The sequence below is a fragment of the Culex pipiens genome, chromosome 3, assembly GCF_016801865.2.
Source record: "Culex pipiens pallens isolate TS chromosome 3, TS_CPP_V2, whole genome shotgun sequence".
NCBI lineage: Eukaryota > Metazoa > Arthropoda > Insecta > Diptera > Culicidae > Culex > Culex pipiens.
In genome coordinates this window covers 122,505,536-122,527,107 of record NC_068939.1, presented here as the reverse complement: position 1 = coordinate 122,527,107, position 21,572 = coordinate 122,505,536, and the positions used below count along the sequence as shown (strand labels likewise).

General features: G+C 35.7%; 1 protein-coding gene across 1 annotated transcript in view; it reads left to right on the top strand.

Moving 5' to 3' along the window:
- The window catches only part of LOC128093425 (uncharacterized), an 88,658-nt gene extending 83,074 nt beyond the window's left edge, over window positions 1-5,584 (top strand). Inside the window, exon 3 of the transcript XR_008212454.1 lies at window positions 5,455-5,584. The gene's annotated coding sequence lies outside the window, so the exon portion shown is untranslated. The remainder of the gene's footprint in view (window positions 1-5,454) is intronic.
- Window positions 5,585-21,572: the final 15,988 nt, after the last annotated feature.

Here is a 21,572-nt window from a genome sequence, read left to right as displayed (position 1 = left end):
CAAGCATTAGGGAGGTATTACACTGCATCAAACGTGCTTCTAATTCTAGTTTGAAATAAGTTTGACAGTAACACAACCTTAACTGACGCAACCTTGACCTATTCTTGGTTTGAGTCTCCGCAACGTTACACTAAGCTGTTGAATGGTGTCTTAGCTAAATCAAATGTTGGAAACATATCGCTCTTAAATTTGATAGATAAAACTGGTATTCACTGAAAAATCTCAACAAAAACCGTTTTCCACAGTCCATTCAAATATAAACGTACTCAAAGAGGCACGTTCCCGTCTCGATTGGAAACCACTTCGGCAATCACTTGAGCAGTATCTAATAGCACAGTCCACACGGTGATGATACCTTGCGCCCATTGCATCGATTCAGCAAAAGAGGCTAATTTTAGTCACTTTCAGTCACTCTCTCAACCCGCCTGCCTGCCAGCCAGAGTACTTGACGCATTCCATCGAAACACACTCTCAAAGTGCCAAAAATAGGGATCTAATTACAGTTTGATTTTGGCCATAAAAAGAGCCCTTAGAGTTTTGGTACACAACAAAAAAAAAATGTAAAGAAAGGCACAAGTACCATCTCAGTCAAGATGTTGCCGTTTTGAGGGGGCACCCAACAAGAAAAAAAGTGAGAAGAAATGCCAGCAATGTCGAGTTTGTACTTGATAGCGGCATTTTTCGGAGTCTTGAGGCGGGCCCGTTAATGACCAAACGGTTGGCAATTTATATCCACTTGTTTGGTGGAGTGTTTTTGTCGGACTTTTGTTTTAGTGTGAAGAATATTTTTACGCTGACGCCTGGTTCGAGTCTTTGTAATGCAACGCTGACAGAATGGTTGGAGTCTGTACTAAAACCTGGATATAAAGGAATCAAATTCATCGTTTTCACTGAAATTGAGAAGAAATCTCTTTATATGTTTGCCATTATGTTGCAAATTTATTCATATCACACATCACACAGCTTAATTGAAGTTTTCCGCAAAAGTTCAAAACAATGGAATGCCATCATGAATCTGCTACACGTAACGATCTACACGGCGTGGAATGTTGACTCTCCATCAAGATATCCCGCTCATAATTATGCGATTATGAATACGCGTATTATACCCACAGCATACACATTATTCACGCGGAAAACTGCGGAGGAAGTTTCCGCCAAGCCGTTTCAATGAGGCCGGAAGCAAAACGTGAAAGATTGGAAACGACTCTCGTACACAGCAAAAAATCGGATGGTAAAATCGCATGCAAAAGCATGCACATCAACTTCGTCAAAATAAACAGTTAATATTACACACTGCATGTACAATTTTTGCAAACACAAAAAAAAAGTTGCAACCGACTGGATTCAAACCCAACACTATCAGTAAGGACTGACGCCTTAGCCCACTCGGCCATCAGACCGATGAAAAATGTAAAGGATAAACGTATATGTGAGCTCCACATTTCGGTCAAGTAGGTTTCCCATACTAATGGGCTACATATTTCAGGGTGTAATATTACACAGAATCTCATAGAATAATGCAAAATTTATTTTACACCCAGGTCTTTTACACGCAGCTGGATTGCTACTTTATTTGCTGTGTATGAGTGTTGATGTTGAACAAAATGAGTCCGTTAATTCATACCACACTACCTCTTTCCCTCAGAAAAGTGAGGTGAAATTCTTGGTTTTTGACGGTGAGCAATTGCTGCTTAATTGAGACAAGTACAAACCATGTGGCCTCACCATGACACAATACCCCGGTACCTACCCCGCCCGGTGAGGGACGATTAAAATCTCGTGGCGGGGAAACTTGGTTATGAAACCGATCCTCTGTTTGTCGCGCCGCGCCAAGTGTCTTGTACGTGAAAAAGTGGTACCCGCAGGTGTGGGGTAGGTTAAGGGTAATGGGACAGGGTGTTGACGGTAGACACATCTACGTGATATCTTCATCTTAATGCGGCCCTTCAAATTGTCGTGGATGTGGAGAAAAGCCTTTGGATGACATCAAATAGCGTACAGTTGCCCCGACCCACTCAAATTCAAATTCAATGCTGTCTTAAATATGATTTTAGTATTTTTTGTTCAAATGTTCGATATTAAAAAAATACTTTTTTTGCCTTTCTTACTAAAGAAAGGTATAGGTTTTACTTTATGGCTGGACATAATTTTCATCGTCGTAAATAAGACGATTCAGCATGAATTTTAATCGGAAAAATCGCTAAAAAATCACACTGCATCGATTTACGATGCTTCGTCGCCAAGTTGACAAGTTGTCAAGTTGAGCTTCGAGTACTGGCGCGAGAATGCTGGCGCATTTATTTTGTGGCTTGAGATATACTCGTTTGTAGTAGCTTGTCTACCGTTGATTCCTACAACATGAAAGATATCGTAGCTTTTCGGTTTATTTTGCCCTGTCCGTTTTTGCATAACTGTCCAATGTTTATGCAAAAAAATTGTGACATAGGACATTCATACGGATACAATCAATTTGTTTCGTGTGTACTCCTAAAATCGCCTAAAAGTAGGCTTAATTTTGTCGTGATTTCGTAAGTTTATTTAACAGAGTTCATTTGACTCAAATAGGAGCTTTCTAAGTTTTTCATCGTTTATATCGTTTTCAATGTTTTCAATGCTCGCGACGCCAATGGCTTTCTACCTAAGGTGGTGCGGTTGTAAAAATAGCTATCTCTGACTCTCTCACTTTCGTACAAGCGGAATGGCAAGCTTCTCTGCACCGTGTGGCATACGCGGTTCACTTGTACCTCGGTTTTGCTTTGCGCCTGCTTTGTTCGGTTTATGGGCTCGTACCAAAACTAGAAAACTAAAACCGCGGTGTGCGTCGTCACTGGCGCATGGGAAGCTTGCTATCGTGCTATGTCAAAGCGCTTGTTTGATTAAGAATTTGTACGATTAAAAATATTCTATTGGTGAAAATTGCGTTTTCAATTTCTTTTAGAAAACACATCATTAATAATACCTTGCTTTCATCATAAGGTTTTCTTTTGTGCTGATGTTATAAATAAACAAAGTCGATGTTATGAATTGAAAGAAGTTCTACCATTGTTATATTCTTTAGTAAGAAAGGCTCTATCTCACCCCAGGTGGGATTAAATCGGGTTTTTAACAATAATATCTCTTAAACCAGTATTTGTATTCGCTTATTAAAGCTGTGGCGAATGCAGGGTGACCACTCATATCCCATTTTGAAATACCCGACTTTTCCACGTTTCTTATCTAATGAATGGATTTGGATTTGGATTTGGATTTGGATTTGGATTTTGATTTTGATTTTGATTTTGATTTTGATTTTGATTTTGATTTTGATTTTGATTTTGATTTTGATTTTGATTTTGATTTTGATTTTGATTTTGATTTTGATTTTGATTTTGATTTTGATTTTGATTTTGATTTTGATTTTGATTTTGATTTTGATTTTGATTTTGATTTTGATTTTGATTTTGATTTTGATTTTGATTTTGATTTTGATTTTGATTTTGATTTTGATTTTGATTTTGATTTTGATTTTGATTTTGATTTTGATTTTGATTTTGATTTTGATTTTGATTTTGATTTTGATTTTGATTTTGATTTTGATTTTGATTTTGATTTTGATTTTGATTTTGATTTTGATTTTGATTTTGATTTTGATTTTGATTTTGATTTTGATTTTGATTTTGATTTTGATTTTGATTTTGATTTTGATTTTGATTTTGATTTTGATTTTGATTTTGATTTTGATTTTGATTTTGATTTTGATTTTGATTTTGATTTTGATTTTGATTTTGATTTTGATTTTGATTTGATTTGATTTTGATTTTGATTTTGATTTTGATTTTGATTTTGATTTTGATTTTGATTTTGATTTTGATTTTGATTTTGATTTTGATTTTGATTTTGATTTTGATTTTGATTTTGATTTTGATTTTGATTTTTATTTTGATTTTGATTTTGATTTTGATTTTGATTTTGATTTTGATTTTGATTTTGATTTTGATTTTGATTTTGATTTTGATTTTGATTTTGATTTTGATTTTGATTTTGATTTTGATTTTGATTTTGATTTTGATTTTGATTTTGATTTTGATTTTGATTTTGATTTTGATTTTGATTTTGATTTTGATTTTGATTTTGATTTTGATTTTGATTTTGATTTTTATTTTGATTTTGATTTTGATTTTGATTTTGATTTTGATTTTGATTTTGATTTTGATTTTGATTTTGATTTTGATTTTGATTTTGATTTTGATTTTGATTTTGATTTTGATTTTGATTTTGATTTTGATTTTGATTTTGATTTTGATTTTGATTTTGATTTTGATTTTGATTTTGATTTTGATTTTGATTTTGATTTTGATTTTGATTTTGATTTTGATTTTGATTTTGATTTTGATTTTGATTTTGATTTTGATTTTGATTTTGATTTTGATTTTGATTTTGATTTTGATTTTGATTTTGATTTTGATTTTGATTTTGATTTTGATTTTGATTTTGATTTTGATTTTGATTTTGATTTTGATTTTGATTTTGATTTTGATTTTGATTTTGATTTTGATTTTGATTTTGATTTTGATTTTGATTTTGATTTTGATTTTGATTTTGATTTTGATTTTGATTTTGATTTTGATTTTGATTTTGATTTTGATTTTGATTTTGATTTTGATTTTGATTTTGATTTTGATTTTGATTTTGATTTTGATTTTGATTTTGATTTTGATTTTGATTTTGATTTTGATTTTGATTTTGATTTTTATTTTGATTTTGATTTTGATTTTGATTTTGATTTTGATTTTGATTTTGATTTTGATTTTGATTTTGATTTTGATTTTGATTTTGATTTTGATTTTGATTTTGATTTTGATTTTGATTTTGATTTTGATTTTGATTTTGATTTTGATTTTGATTTTGATTTTGATTTTGATTTTGATTTTGATTTTGATTTTGATTTTGATTTTGATTTTGATTTTGATTTTGATTTTGATTTTGATTTTGATTTTGATTTTGATTTTGATTTTGATTTTGATTTTGATTTTGATTTTGATTTTGATTTTGATTTTGATTTTGATTTTGATTTTGATTTTGATTTTGATTTTGATTTTGATTTTGATTTTGATTTTGATTTTGATTTTGATTTTGATTTTGATTACATTTTTAACTTGCACTTTTTTTGCTTAGACTTATTAATTTCGATAATTTTTTATTTAGGCTTTGGTCTATTCGACCTTAAAGAATTCCCGCGATTTGAGTAAGCGAATGATTCACGACACAATTCGTTTCACAATAGAAAATGAATTACACATTATTCTTCCCAAAGGTATATTTTCTACAGAGTAATTGAGTAAAACCTTTATGTAGTTGAGTTGTATAATGGAGAAAGAAGTTTAAAAATAATATTAAATTGCCTGCATTTTTTTCCATTGCCTAACTATTCTTAGACAGTGAACCACTTTCTACATTTTTTCATTATTACAGGTGTGCCCAGGTGAGGTATGCAGTATAACCCCACTGTTTACCTTAACCTTAGGCAAGCGAAAAGGGAAGATCCTTATCTCTCCGGCGGCATTTCTTCAGACATCATCAAATGAATCGCGCGCTGTCGCCTCGAAAGCTGAGAACTGTGACAATCGTCAACATGATGACAGATGGGCAAGTGAGTGCAAAAAAAAAAGTCCCACTTTCCCATCAATTGCCATGTGACTGATGATGGCACAGAAGACTGCTGCACCTGAAGTCGGATGTGTGTGGGAAAAGTTCTAGTTTCTGGCGCCAATTAGCGTCTGGCTGTGAATCGATGCTAACTCGCTAGATAGTGGCCACCTCTTCTCTTGCATGACATGTTATGAAAAGAATGCTTGAAAAATGAAAGGTGGCTTTTTGCAAGGAAAATGAAAAAGATATGAAACTGGGCATGGTCGCAAATTGTGTCACCAGGTGACAAGGTTTGCGAGTCACATGGGTGGTATTTGTGACACTGACATAGACTAGATCAACTGAAGGTATAATGTTTCGAAATAACCTTCGAAAGTAATGTTTTGTAAATATTGCGAATAGCTTAAAGTTACATTTTCAAACACTTTTTCCCCGGCTTTTCCCGCAACGATCATCCCAACCGTTATCGGCACTTCCATAAATCATTTTCCGCTTATCTCGCCGGGTATAACAGCTACATCAACAGTCAAGAGGCAACAAAAAAAACCGCAAAACTGTCGGAAAAGCACTCAACACCACCACAACCACATCCAAGCTTAAAAGGAAAGGCCATAAAAGCTTTACCCCACACTTGGGAGAAAAAACCTCCTACCCCCCTCAAAAAGAGCCCATTTCTCGGCAAAGTTGCAAAGTCACACCCCGAGACTCCCCACCTTTCAACTTTACTCCCCACCACCCACCCAACTTGATGGATGATTTTCACCACACTTTCCGCCAATCGTGGTCGCAGTGGGCGAGGAAAAACGACTTTTTTTCAGTCTGCTGAGACCTGCCGGGGGGTTGATCCTTGATGGCTCTTCAGCGGGGCTTGCTGCGGGTTTTTCTGTGATCAACCCCTCCCACCCCCTTTGGGAGACTGTGATGGAACGGCTGTCAGAAAGAGAAAGAAAGAGTGAGCTCCCAGGGTTTAATTGTGGCGGACCAGGCCACTCCTGGAGAAAAAATGTCTCTTTCCTGAAACGGGGCTTAAGGGGGTTGTAACCTAGCCAACCCTGGCGACAAGGGCAACCCAAGGGCGAAAGTGGATGACCGGCCACAACGGCTGGGGAGTGGGGGTTTGCTGGAAAAGCCGTGGCCCTGTTAGCTGGGTTGTGGTCGTTCGGTCCGCTTGGTGAACTCGTTCGGAATGGAGAAAGATTGTTAAGAGATCTTAAAGATTTCTATGCAAAAAATCGCTGCTCTCGTTTTTTGCACTATTTTAGTAAAACATACATTTAATCTCATTTTATTGACGCCAAATCGACCAGCCAAATTTCACAACACCTCCAATTCATATGAATCTTTCAGAAAAGATTTTGTGCCACTAAACAGATGTTTCTGTAAAAAAATCTATAATAAAGGTATTGTTTGTAAAATTAAACTGCTCATCCTTTAGTCGTCTTAGATGTTTTTTTAATTGTTTTTAGAAATTAATGCAAATATAACTAAACAGTCCATCCCTTTAAAATTTTAGTTCCTCCTAATAATGTTGGAAAACTTAAAAAAAACTTTCTCATCCGTTCAATCCATGGTAGATATCGTTGGATTGAAAGTGTGAAAAAAATAAAAAAATACATGCCGGCAAATTTAATGCTTCCAAGAGTAAAATTGTTAGAAGGATGGCACGATTTGTCATGTTTAATTTTCTAACTTGAAGATAGACTGTTTTTGTTTTTGCAGGTTTATTTAATTTAGCGATAATACTGCAAATATTTCCATTAAATAATTCAGTGATGTTTCAATAACTTAAATAAAACCCCGCAAAAACGAAGGCATCAGACAAGTAAACATGAGAAAAATAAATTTAGTATGAAAATTGAAATTACAAGCCAGGGTGAAATCATCTAAATGTTGAGGATGTTTTTTTGCGGTACTGTACATTGAAATTCACAAAACTATTTTTTAAACCTTTTTTTGCCCTCTGATTTTTTGGCACGATTTTGAATAGGAAGGCGACATAAACTATTAATAATATTTGCAACGGCCTGACATAGACAAACCAATATATGATCAAACATCGATTATTTGACACTTTGGCTAAATTTAAAGGGCAGTTTCAGATTAAGCAGGCAGAGATACAGGGAAAACTAATAGTTGGATTTTTTTTGAATTTTGCTAGGGTGGTCCCACACACTTTTCCCTTGAAAATAAGACATTTTCAAACTCAGATAGCTTAAGTTTTAAGAATAATACCCCTGTTTAAAGAAAAATACTTCTGAGATATTCTCAGCTTTTGAAGTCGTAGATCTCCCTTTTTCAAACATAAAGTTAGGCCAGAACTTTTTTGAGATATTTAAATTTCAAATTTGCATTTTTACCTTCAAATTGCTTTAAGTTTTGACGCTTAAGTTACATCTTTTCAAAAACAAATGTTTGTTTATCAGAGCTCTAAAAGTGCTCAGAACAGTTTCTTTCTCTGAAATTTAACGCTCAAGAATAGATTTTTGAGGGTTTGTTTTGGTGTCTTAGACAAAGTTGCTTGTGTTGGCATGCCCATCAACATTTTAGAAGAGAAAAAAAATCGGTCTGGTATACTAGTGTGGAAATTTTAAAACTTGATTTCATGGCGAAATAGATGTTGTGATTGAACTATGTATAGTTTAAGACTTGTAAAACCAACTTTTACAAACATTTAAAGATTTATTACCATGACTTATGACGCAAGTGAAGTATAAACTGCAATAAACCGAAATTTCATGTTTTCAAGTACCTCAATCAGCAAAAAAAAACACCTCAAAACCACCTTCGAATTCCTGGAATATATCCCCGGTGGTCAGGAACCATTTTTCCCAAAATTTAATTTCCGTCGAATGCAACAGGGTGGATCAAAATTGGTACATCGTCAAACCGTAACACTCTTCACACCAAAGCTCCGAAACTTCACCATTTTTCGGAAAATCTATTTTCCACTCAAATATGCGATTTGGAGTCACCTCTTTAGATGTATTTATCTTTTTACTGTATGATTTATTTCAGTGTCCATATCATTCCTTATGGTTATCCATATCCATATCATTTTTCTTCATTCCATACTCCCTTTCTATATACAGTGGACTCTCTGGCTGTCAATCTTCTCGATATCAACATTGCTCCAGCTGTCAATAAATTTTCAGTCCCTTCAAATAGATTGCTTTGATTTTTCGTTCTATAATTTGATAACTCCCGCTCTCGACTGTCCCTTCAATATCGACAACGAGAGAGTCCACTGTACGATCAAATTGCATAAATTCATGACAATAACACATAACCCAAAAAAAAAAAAACACAACCAATCATATCTGATCCGGATTTTATGAAAACACTGATCCGGAGCATGTGATACCTGCGGTACATGTCCATGAATCTTTCTTTCCCTATAGATTCCCTATGTTTCGATCACATAATCCTCTCTGCGGTTAATGCAACGCAGTAGACCTGGCCCCTTTTATGAGGGAATTTACTACACAGTAAAACAATATTATGATAATATTACGTCTGGGAAAGGGTACAATTACATCATAAAAGAGGAAATATTCAACCTACCAAAAGTACACCTTTTGTTGTTTGTTTTGTGTCAATATATATCTGTGTGTGTCCAATCTGTGTGTCTGTGTGTTACCAAAATTGTCCCTCAGTTTTCTAAGCACTGGCTGAACCGATTTAGGCCTAACAGGTCGCATTTGACTCGGTTTAGGGTCCAATAGATTGAGTTCCAACAAAATTTTAGTTTCGATAAGTACACAGCTATAAAAGTAGTAATCCAGCTGCGTGTAAAAGGCCTGGTTGTAAAATAAATATTGGATTATTTCATGCAATTTTATGTAATTTTACACCCTGAAATATGTACACCATCAGTATGGGAAACGTACTTGACCAAAATGTCAAGCTCATATATGCGTTTATCTTTACAGCTTTTTATCGGTCTGATGGCCGAGTGGGCTAAGGCGCCAGTCCTTACTGTTAGTGTTGGGTTTGAATCCAGTCGGTTGCAACTTTTTTTTTGTGTTTGCAAAAATTGTACATGCAGTGTGTAATATTAAGTGTTTATTTTGACGAAGGTGATGTGCATGCTTTTGCATGCGATTTTACCATCGGATTTTTTCTGTGAGTTCAAAAGTTATGTATAAAATGTGTTTTCGCAAATATCCGGATGTTATATAAATGACCATAAATCGTACCAAACATCATCATGTTATGTATCGTTGGATAGGTAATCAACAGTTATATCCACTTAAGTGATATTTATGTACTTTTCTGAAGCCGGATCTCACTTATCTGTACGAAAACTATATCTGAATCAGTCATCCGACCTATTATAGCTTCTCGAGAATTATTGCTAGTTATTTTGGCATGGAAACATCAAATAAAATAACCTCAAAAATGGGGTTCAGACACATTAACGTACCAACCATTTTTGTTAAAACAGTCCAATGTCTAGAATTATATCTCTTCTCGAACTTAGTCCTCTTTTTTTAAATTTTTCATAAATCCAGATCATGTCACCCACCACCTCCCCCCCTCCAAAACATAAAATTTGGGTGGCCCTCTTTTCAACCATTCTTCGACGGAGGTAAACTACGCTTCAACCGTCAGCCTTTCGAACCCATTTGCTTTCACCACCAAAAACCTACCAACTCTTCACTGGCGGGGTTCACTTTGGGCCGCTGCCGTGTTGATGGTCGTTCCGATTGCCATTGGCCCCACAACCCTGCGCCCCGGATGGTGGTGGCTGTGGGTGGCAATGTCTGACCTTTTGACATGCGCGCGTGAATTTTATATCTTTCTCTGTTTTTCCCACTCTCTTCACTGTCTCACTCTGCCTTCTTGGGCCTTCACGAGCTCTCTCCCTCTTTCTTTCGCCTTGACGACGAGCACTTTTAGTGCTTTCATTTTTATGTTCCACTTTACGCGCGAAAAACGAAAGAAAATTTCCTCCAACTTTTCCAGCGACTTTCTTCTTCTCTTCGTGTTGGTGTGTGTGTTGGAGCATTTCAAGGTGTAAATTTGTGTGGGTGCTGCTGGTTTACTATCGAGTTACTCCGGGGTCCTTTTTGCGTCCTATTTTCGTCATGGTGAAAGAAAAAACGAAGTGACAGCGAGCCATCGTGGTAGTAGTAATTCCCGTTGAACGAGAAGGTGGAGCTCGGTCGACCGTAGAGTGAACTCCCCCTTGGCCTGGCCTTAGAGAGCTCACCCCCACCTGCCTCAACCCACGCCAACCGTCACGTCGGTAAATGGTGTGGGAGTGAAAATGGCATCATCCGCGCTGGAAAACGACGGGACGGCTAAACGATTCGCCCAGCGATAGGTGCCCAGGTCCAGGTGATGGAACCAGGTGAGCGCGGTTACCAACTTTGGCTTGGGACTGTTTAAAGTTCTTGATGATGGTGCTTTTAAAGGCGTTTCGAGCTTTGGGGCAGTGAAATGTTGGAAAATGGCTTCAACATGACTTGATTGCATGCACTTTTTAAAATCCAGACTGTTGAGAATTCTACTCAAGTCTCAGTTAATTTCACTAAATTTTCATTTAAATATTAAATTTATCTTATTTATTCGTTCCTGTTACAGTTGGAGTAGGATTATTTAAATCTGTGACAAGATTGCAAAAAAGTATAACAATTACAGTTAATCCAAATGTAGCTAAACCTTCAAAATGGGTTTCAAACAAAATAGGGGAACAGCATCTAATTCCAGCGTGCCTCTAATGTTGGCAGGTCAGAACTTTGACATTCAATTAAAGCTAATTAAAAGCGTTTTCAACTGAAATCGAGTGATAAATACCTCGATAGGAAGTGAGCAAGCAAGTTCCTATCATAAGTTTTGTAAGATTAGTTGTTTAAATAGTGAAAATCAGAAAATTGGATGGAGTTAGGAGCGAGTGCTTAACCTGCCAAACATACGAGAATTTCCCCTAGTACAACCCAATCGGACGTGACGTCAAAAACTATTTTTGTAACCAATTTTTAACTTTCAAAAATTATTATAATTTTCTTTTTGCGCAATATCATAATGAAGCAAAACGAAAGATTTTAACCGCACACAAAATTGTAAGGGAATCAAAAAATGTTTCATAATGAGGGGTTAAAAAGGCAAGCAAGACAATGTTGATGGGTCAATGTGAATTTATCAATAAACAGTCTATACAGTTTACTTCAGTTAATGTTTATATTTAGCATGAGTTTGAGCATGTTTACAAATCCACATTGCACAGTGGTTCAGCTCGCAAAAGTAAGTGGTAAAATGATTTTCCGAAAAAATGTTTGGGAGCTTTGGTGTCTTGAGAAAAATTGTTACAAACGGAAAAGGTCAACTTTTGGTTTGGTTGAAAATTAGGGTGGTTCACGATGCGGGTGATTTTAAAATTTTCAGGAATATTTATGGGATTTTTTTGCCTTCTAAAAAGTTAAATTATCTCGCAATTTACGACCAAATTTGGAGAAAGCTGCTGTGTAAATCTTCAAAAATCAGTTTTTTGAACGTAACAATTCAGGGTTAAGTATTAGAGAAAAGTGATGTCCGATGCTGTAAGAAACAAATATTTTTTTTTGACAAGTCAATTTGGACATTAGGATCAAAAGTTACAGCAAACTGCAAATTTAAAACTTAAATATCTCGAAAAACGCACGCCAAATTTGGAGGGTCTGATAACATAAAAAAAAGTTCTTAAAAGTTAGATTTTTAAAATCACCCTAATCGTAAAACGCCCTGAATTTTAACCAAACCAAAAGTTTCCCCTTTTCCATTTGCAACAAATCTTCTGCAGACACCAAAGCTCCAAAACCTATCACTATTTGGAAAATCCATTTCCTCGAATCTCGATATAGGATGAAAATAATGGTTCTTATTAAAAAACGTTACTTAATCCAACTTTAGGTGGTTGGTGCCTTCCTTACATTCATAAAATTAATACATTCAGTAAAAATAGCAACGTTCCCCCTCCAAATCAACTTTATTACTCATTTCTTTTGATCAATGTTTTGGGCTCATTGGAGAGGTCTTTTTAATACCTTTCTGAAAATGTATAACATGATAGGTTTTCTTGCAAAAACCACCCTTTTGACAATCTTCCGGACATACGCCAAAATTGTTTTTTTAGCATAACTTTTTAAAGTACTTAACTAAACTTGCTGATTTTAAATAGAGACCCCCCAAGACGGATCGAATGAGACTAATACGGTCAAAATCCGTTCATCCAGTCTGGAGATAATCGAGTGATAATTTTTTTGTCCACCCACCCACACACATCCACACAGACATTTGCTCAGAACATGATTCTGAGTCGATATGTATACGTGAAGGTGGGTCTACCACGTCAAATTAATAAGTTCATTTTTCGAGTGATTTTAAAGCCTTTCCTCAGTGAGGTGAAGAAGCCAATATACTTTCGCTAATTATTTTTCAGGATCGAGTTATACAGCTTTGGACAGTTGAACAATGTTGTAGAATACTCAATAACATATGAGAATTTCACTTTTGAGAATATTTTGATGATATCAGCACCACCTGCTGATAAAATCTTAAATTTCTTCTATGTTTTCTTCATAAACTTCTCTCTTGAGTTAGTGGGTATATAAGTTGGTCAATATCGTCATACTTGGCCCAGAGGATTGAAATAGAAGCAATGTTTTTTACCTAATTATCATTTTGGATCAGCTTGTGAAGCAATATTTTTACCTAATTATCATTTTGGATAACAGAAAAAAAAATCATGGTAATATTGAGCAATTCCAGCTCAAATCAGGAATTTTTCTGATACTTTTGTACCCGAACCTCTCCGATTTCAATGAAACTTTGTAGACATGTTATCCTAGGCCTATATAAGCCATTTTTGTGCATATGAAGCAAATAGTACTCGAGAATAACATTTGAGAAGGGCGTAAGGTATTTAAATATTTTTGTATTCTGTAATTTAAAAATTACTGTATCTCGAAGCCGTTGCGTCGTATCAAAAAGTGGTCAAAGACAAACTTGTAGGAAATTGGACAGGCTTTCTGAAAAAATACACTGAAACAAAAATACACGCCACATCTATAAGATTTTTTGATTTTTAAGTCTAAAACTTAAATTTGAAGGTGATGTCACGATTTTTTTTCGTTCAAAATTTTTGAGCATTATACTCACAGCATTTTGATTACGTAAATATAAAAACGATATAAATCAAAAAGCTGTCAAAGGCAAACTTATGGGAAATTGGACGAGCTTTCCGGTAAAAATATTTATGAGACTGAAAAACCAAGTCTGTCATATGGAAAATGCCAAAAACCACCAAAAATCCCGTTTTTTCAACATTTTTATTTTTAAAACCGCTGTATCTTCCCAAGGATTGGACATAGGACAATGGTCAATATGGAGACTTTTATGTAAAATTATCTGGGGAATCGATTCCCACTACCGGTTTTTAAAAATTTTGACGTTTAGGCCACTTTTCAAAAAAACAGTTTTAGTAAATGATTTTTGTATTTTTTTAGGAGAGACATACCATCCTGCATTTTTCGTCAGTCTTTTGGTCACATCTTAGGGTATTTCCTCAAAAAATTTGAGCGAAAAAAAAAATCGTGACATCACCTTCAAATTCAACTTTTAAACTTAAAAATTGAAAAATGACATAAAAGTGGCGTGTATTTTTGTTTCAGTGTATTTTTATCAGAAAGCCCGTCCAATTTCCTACAAGTTTGTCTTTGACCACTTTTTGATACGATGCAACGGCTTCGAGATACAGTAATTTTTAAATTGCAAAATACTAAAATATTTAAATACCTTACGCCCTTCTCAAATGTTATTCTCGAGTACTATTGGCTCCATATACACAAAAATGACTTAAATAGGCCTAGGATAACATGTCTACAAAGTTGCATTGAAATTGGAGAGGGTCGGGTACAAAAGTACCAGAAAAAATCCTGATTTGAGCTGGAATTGCTCTATTACATCCGGAAAGGGTGTACATCTTTAATGTCAGAAAAAATGTGTAATTTTACCGGTGAAAATGTGTAATTTTACCACTATTCTGGAATAATGTTGCACTTTCAGTCTAAATTGAGGTAAAATTACATGTACAGTACATGTAAGATTTCATTTCTTATTCTGATTTAATAATTGCAACGTGCTTTAAATACGTTTTATTACCTCAAACGCCAAAAATATTGACCAAATAAGGTCGCCAAGCCTTTCAATGGGAGATTTTCCATAAATCTGCTCCTTTCATTGTTCCGTCACCAGGGCTGATCTGTACACTGAAAAAAATAAAAGTACTAAATTCCTAAATTCTAGGAATTTTGGCTCCTTTCCTTATTAAGTAATCCAAAAAACCCGATTTCTAAATAAGGAAAAGAGGCAAAATGCCTAGAATAAAGGAATTTGATACTTTTTTTTTATTTCAGTGTAGGATAGCCGAGGTTAGTCGTAAACTAACAAGTTTTTAAACAAAAATGTCGCTCTCCTTAAACAATTTGGTGCCCTCAGCATGGCCCAAGAGAAACAGTGCATTTTGCAAATTTGCAAGTTGCCTATTTGTGCTGCGCCTTTATGACAAAGATGCCAGAGAGAGATTACCGTGATTTAACTGAAATCACACATCTGTAGCAGAATTGATACATTACGTCTAATTCTAATTATAACCTCAATTCTGCTATACGACATCAGCCATCGACATCCATCTTGGGCATGAGAAAACAGAAGCAGCGCTCAGTTTCAAAACCCGGCCCCAGCATCCGTCAATAGTCATGTGTGTAAATAAGGCCCATCAGCGCATCACCACCACACTCACTTGTGTGTACACATCAAATCAGACAGAAAATCGATAGCAATAAATAATAATGAAGCAGAGTCTCAAAGTCGTCATTCAACATAAAAAAGAAGCAAAATCAACCATCCAAACGTGGAGGAATTTCTTGCGCAATTTGATGCGACGAAGCGCGCACAAATCGAGAAACTCTAAACTAAACAAACTGATTGACTGACGGAATGACTAGCAGCACACATACAGAGAGCAAACGGCACACAGACACAAGGGAAAAGTAAAAACGAATCAAATCACACACGAAAGGGCGTTTCTCTCGTTATCGCCAAGACTCACAACGACTATCAAGACGACGGCGGCGACGACGAGGTATCAATCAAAGTCCGATCAGTACTAAAGTAGACAGAACGACGTTTTTTTTTTTCATTTCACAAAGTTCTGCTGCCATACAAATAAACACAGACTGTCGCAAATGGTAGAACGAGAATTTGAATAATATCGCAGTCTCATACCCTTGGATTCGCATTGGTCGTCGATGATTAGATGGCTATTAATGGCCGCGGGTTTGGCGACAGAATGGTGAATGGCAAACACACACACACACACAATTGAGAATGTCACTATAGTTGGGTAAACAATCCCGATCTCGCACAATTGAAGCCTTTTGTGAAGGTGATGAGAGAATGGCGCTTCAATAGGCAGGTGATGTCATTTCAAACAAAACAGACATTATTTGCACTGTATTGCTAATTGGATAAAGGGAATAATAAACAATCGCATTATTTTTGAAATCAAAGAATCTTATTGAAGCTTTAATCATCTAGCTCAACACTTGAAAGGCTGATATCACATACGTGGAACTCCGTACAAATTCTCTCTCAAAAAGTGGGCCCCCCCATAACGTTGTTATGGTTTCGTTTGAGCAACCTTCCAAAAATGTATGGAATTTCGTAATTTTTGTTCTCGTGGATCAAACTTACTTTTTACCCAGGTATTTAAAAATGTAGGTTTTAAAGAAAACCTAGATGTATCAAAAGATCGGAAATTTTATGCCCTTTCCGATTCCACATAGGTTGAATCGTGAATCGTGGACCGGTTCGGATGCCGGCGAATTTTCCTACGACGTAATTCCGGGTTGGTACGAAATTCCAACGAAAAATCTATTCTATCGATACAAATACCCCCAAAACGGTGTTATACCCACTCCAAAATGTTTATTTAGCAATTATTTGGTAATATATTGACATTTAGTTGAATTAAAAGTTTGCAAAATTAAGTTTAGATAAGTTTTATATAGAATTTCCAGAGTTATATAAACTTTTATACTAAGTATTTAGTAAACTTTATATTGTGTGTGTGTGTGTGTGCAACCATCCAAACGGGACCACGCGGCCACTTCTTACAAATTGAGTTGTTTCCATGTGTTTTTAGATCTACACTCTATACATGCAAATAACTCGCAGAGGCATATTGAAGGTGTTAGCTCTGCCGAGCTTCGGTAACCCATTTCTACGCTGGCTAGCCGAGCGCGAGGTACTTCAGCTTTGTCGACAAGCCCCGCCCTGAAGAACGTTTGAATCAATCGGATTCAAACGTTATTTAGAACTTCCGAACCCTTGTCAAATGGACAAGGACCCAGCGCGTATATAGTTGATAGTAACAGTATTCCTAATTCCAGTCATAGCTCACCAAGTGGTTAGCATTTTTGTTTACCAATTCAAAGGACGGGGGATCGAACCCCACCTCGAGTGACTTTGAATTTTCGTTCTCATTCAGTATTTCAAGTATTTCTAAGTCTTAAACTTTCTCGTTGGGAGCAGATGGGCATCAAACCCAGGACCATTCGCTTACAAAGCGAACATCGTAACCAGTCAGTCACGGCCGCTCCTTAGAAAGATGGCGTAGTTGTCTTAATTGGATTGTATGGATGTTAGAGTAGATGAAAGAGTTATTTGAACAAAATGATGGAAAGCTCTCACCAAAAACACAAAATCTTCAACAGCTTGATTCCAATCTTCTCGACACGTTCCTCTTGAATCATTAGCAGGAAGAATCATCAGTAGAATTCCCGGGAGCGGACCTGGTACCGATACACGACTTTGAAGTAATCGGACGATGATCACCACCCACACCTTCTTCCTCGATGTTCCAGTAACGCTTGAATTAACAACCACTTCGGGATTGTTGTTCCTGCCTTTTTTGCTTCTTCAAATTTAACTGATTTCACAAATTTTAAAGAAAATTTTAAGACGATCAGAAAGTACAAAATGACAGCAAACGAAAAAAAAAAAAAAGAAAAAAAATGTTTATTTAGCAATTCTATGGTAATATATTGACATTTAGTTGAATTAAAAGTTTCCAAAATTAAGTTTAGATAAGTTTTATATAGAATTTCCAGAGTTATATAAACTTTTATACTAAGTAGTTAGTAAACTTTATATTCAATCCAAATTATTTTTTTAATCAGTCAAGGATGCCTTTTTGGAGTTGAGAGACTGGATTTATGGTGATTTGTCAACAAATAATATTATTTATGTTAATTTTTCGAAAGGTGTACAAACTTTTTTTGCATCTTTTTCATTTTCGTGATAGTATTTGTTGTATAACTTTTTATAGAAATCATCTTTTCATGAGCTTTTTGTAGCAAAATGTTTGGCAACTTTAAATTTTTTACATGTTTCATCACAAAATTTGCATAGTGCCTAAGGGGTGTAAATACTTTTTTTACATACTGTAAGTAGGTTAATAAACTTAAATGATTTGAACGGCATTACATCTAAAGCAATTTAAGGATTATTCCATTTCCAACCATTTCTATTTATTTTGTCAATCGTTTTGATTGACTGTCCCAGTTTCATCCATGGATTACTTTGATTGTGTTTTGACAGGTTTATACCAGAGTTTCACCGGGCAGTAATATACGAGGGGTATAGATTTTGAAATCTTAATGTTTTACACAGTTTTGAAACCCCTCGATCCCATCTGGCAGAAAATCTTGTCTAATTGTTGCAGCTCTCCACCGCTAGAGGCAGGACCGTACGATTCTCTCTTTTTGAAATTAAGTTCCACCTATGTGCTGATATTACTGTTCATGTATAAATTTAAAAATCTTGAAACGTTGCATTTGTTATTTCATCAATAATAATGTAATGTGGAGAATAGATCCCGAATAAGCCATCAAATTGCCATTTCTCCCAGAATGATGATGCCATTCCCAGAAATTACGATTTTTTTAAAGGTCGGTATTTTGTCACAGTTTCAATATTAGTTTGAAAAATCATGTGCAATAGTTTAATTTAAAAAAAAATCTGGACATAGTTTACCTACAAATAAGTGAAATCCGGTTTCAGGAGCGGTTACGGTGTTCGCTTTGTAAGCGAATGGTTCTGCTCCCAACGAGAAAGTTAAGTACACAGAATGTGTCTTGCGAACCTTCGTGGTGAACGGACACTAGAGCTGCGGTATTTTTTACTACCTAAGCTCAGAATTATTTCAAAACAAAATTCACAGTCTTTTTAAAGACTACCTGAGTTATTTTCCAAAATTCTAAACAGTCTTTTCAAGACTAACCCCGCCTGAAATTTTGTTGTATTTTACAAACGAAGCCATCTTTTTAAGAGAACTTTGCTTGCAAAATGCGTCAAAACAAAGGTAAACGCAAATCTTCTGAAGATTTGGTCGTTACGTCGGTGAAGCGTTTGAACGCTAAACCGGCTAACGGAAACAGAAAAAGAAAACAGCCTCTTCTGAGGTCTGATTCTGATTCTGAATGTGAGGTCAATCCTCCAATTCCATTGACAAACAGTTTCGGTGTTTTATCCGAAACTGATGACAAGGAACCTTCTTCTCGTACTGAGCCTTCTGCCGTCGAGAAACGAGTAAAGGCTCCGCCAATTGTTGTGACTTCCGTCTCCGATTTGGCCAGCTTTCGAACGCAACTGAAGAATTGCAAGGAAACTTGCAATTTGAAGGTTTCGTTCCAGCTTGGTCGAAGAGGAGAATGTCGCTTGTTGACGGAATCTTTACAAGATCACCAAACTTTTGTTGGTTATTTGAAAAACCACAAACACAATTTCTACACGTATGAGACCAAGAATGCTCGGCCATTCAAGGCGGTCTTGAAAGGTCTCTCCAACGACTTGTCGGTGGATGAGATCAAAAACGAACTTAAGGTGTTGCTTGGCTTTGCCCCATCCCAAGTAATACCAATGAAGAAAAAATCAAACGGGAATATTTCTCGCTTTGGTTTGACTTCACAATTTTATCTGATTCATTTCAACAGAAATGAAATCAACAATTTGAAACTTTTGGACAAAGTTCAGTTTTTGTTCCATGTACGGGTAAAGTGGGAGCATTTTAAGAAACATGGCGGCAATGGCCAGAATCTGACCCAGTGCCGGCGTTGCCAGGCATTCGGTCACGGTACTGATCATTGCGCCATGGTTCCAAAATGCATGGTTTGCGGGGATTCTTCTCACGACAAGGACAATTGTCCCGTGAAAGAAGTCACCCAATTTAAATGTGCAAATTGTGGTGGAAATCACAAATCAAATTTCTGGGATTGCCCCATCAGAAAAAAGGTTTTGGATTCTCGTGCTAAGCATCAGCCGAAATCCAAACTGAAATTTTCTCAAAGTCAGGTTGTACCTGCATCTTTAAATCAAACGTTCGTGCTGTCTCACTCGAACAATTCTAGAAATACCCCTACCGTGGAAAAGTTAGGTAACAACAATGGCATTTCTTATGCTAACGTCGTTTCGGGTTCATCCACGAATTTTAAATCCTCTACCAATCTTTCTGAAATTGGGCAGGTACCTCAAATCTCATTTGAAATTTTTTCTGCTGACAACGCTTTGGGATCTTCTGATCTCGGCGATGTTACGTTTGAAAAAATGACTTTTTTGCAAAACTCACTGTTTGGTTTGATTCAAACAATGAGTAATGCTACATCCATGATGGAAGCTATCCAGATTGGATTAAAATTTGCGAATGATGTTGTTCTTACCCTGAAGTTTAATCATGGATCTAAGTAATTCCATCAATATTATGAATTTTAATGCTCGCTCTTTAAAAGCGAAAGAAAATGAATTTTTCAACTTTTTACGAGTTCATAACGTGCATGTTGCTGTTATAACCGAAACATTTTTAAAAACTGGCACTTATTTGAAAAGTGATCCAGATTATAAAGTTATAACTAATAACCGAATGAATCGAAATGGCGGTGGAGTTGCAATAGTTATCCACCGTAGTATGACTTATAGCACGTTACGTGACTTTAAGTTAAAAGTTATTGAAAGTTTGGGCATTGAACTTGAAACTTCTTTTGGGAAAATTATGATTGCAGCTGCATATTTGCCATTCCAATGCACTGGGGAAAATAAAAATTATTTCAAAGGGGATTTGAATAAACTTACCCGGCATAGATCTCGATTTTTGATCATCGGTGATTTTAATGCCAAACACCAATCTTGGAATAATTCAAAAGTAAATTCCAATGGTAAAATTCTGTTCAGAGATTGCACTTCTGGTCTTTATTCGGTTTTATACCCGAATGGGCCAACTTGCTTTTCTTCTGTTAGAAATCCATCAACAATTGATTTGGTGTTGACAAATCAAAGTCAGTATTGTGGTCCTTTAGTGACTCATGCTGATTTTGATTCTGATCATCTTCCAGTAACTTTTTCACTTTCTCATGAAGCAGTTACCAGACCCAATAGTTCTGTGTTTAATTACCACAAAGCTAATTGGGACAGGTATCAGCATCATATTGAGAATAATTTAAATCATGATTTTGTTTTAGAAACCAAAGCTGATATTGATTCAGCCTTGGAATCTTTAACTAATGCAATTTTGGATGCAAGGAATATTGCTATTCCTAAAGTCCAAGTCAAATTTGATTCTCCCATTATTGATGACGATCTTCAGCTTCTGATTCGTCTGAAAAATGTTCGCCGAAGACAGTATCAACGTTCTCGTGATCCTGCACTGAAGCGAATTCAAAAAGATTTGCAAAAGGTTATTGACCACAGATTCACTCTCCTGCGAAATGAAAAGTTCGCAAGAGATGTCGAACAAATTAAACCTTATTCCAAACCTTTTTGGAAACTTTCAAAGGTTCTTAAGAAACCTCAAAAACCCATCCCTTCTTTAAAAGATGGTGATAATATTCTATTAACTAATGGGGAAA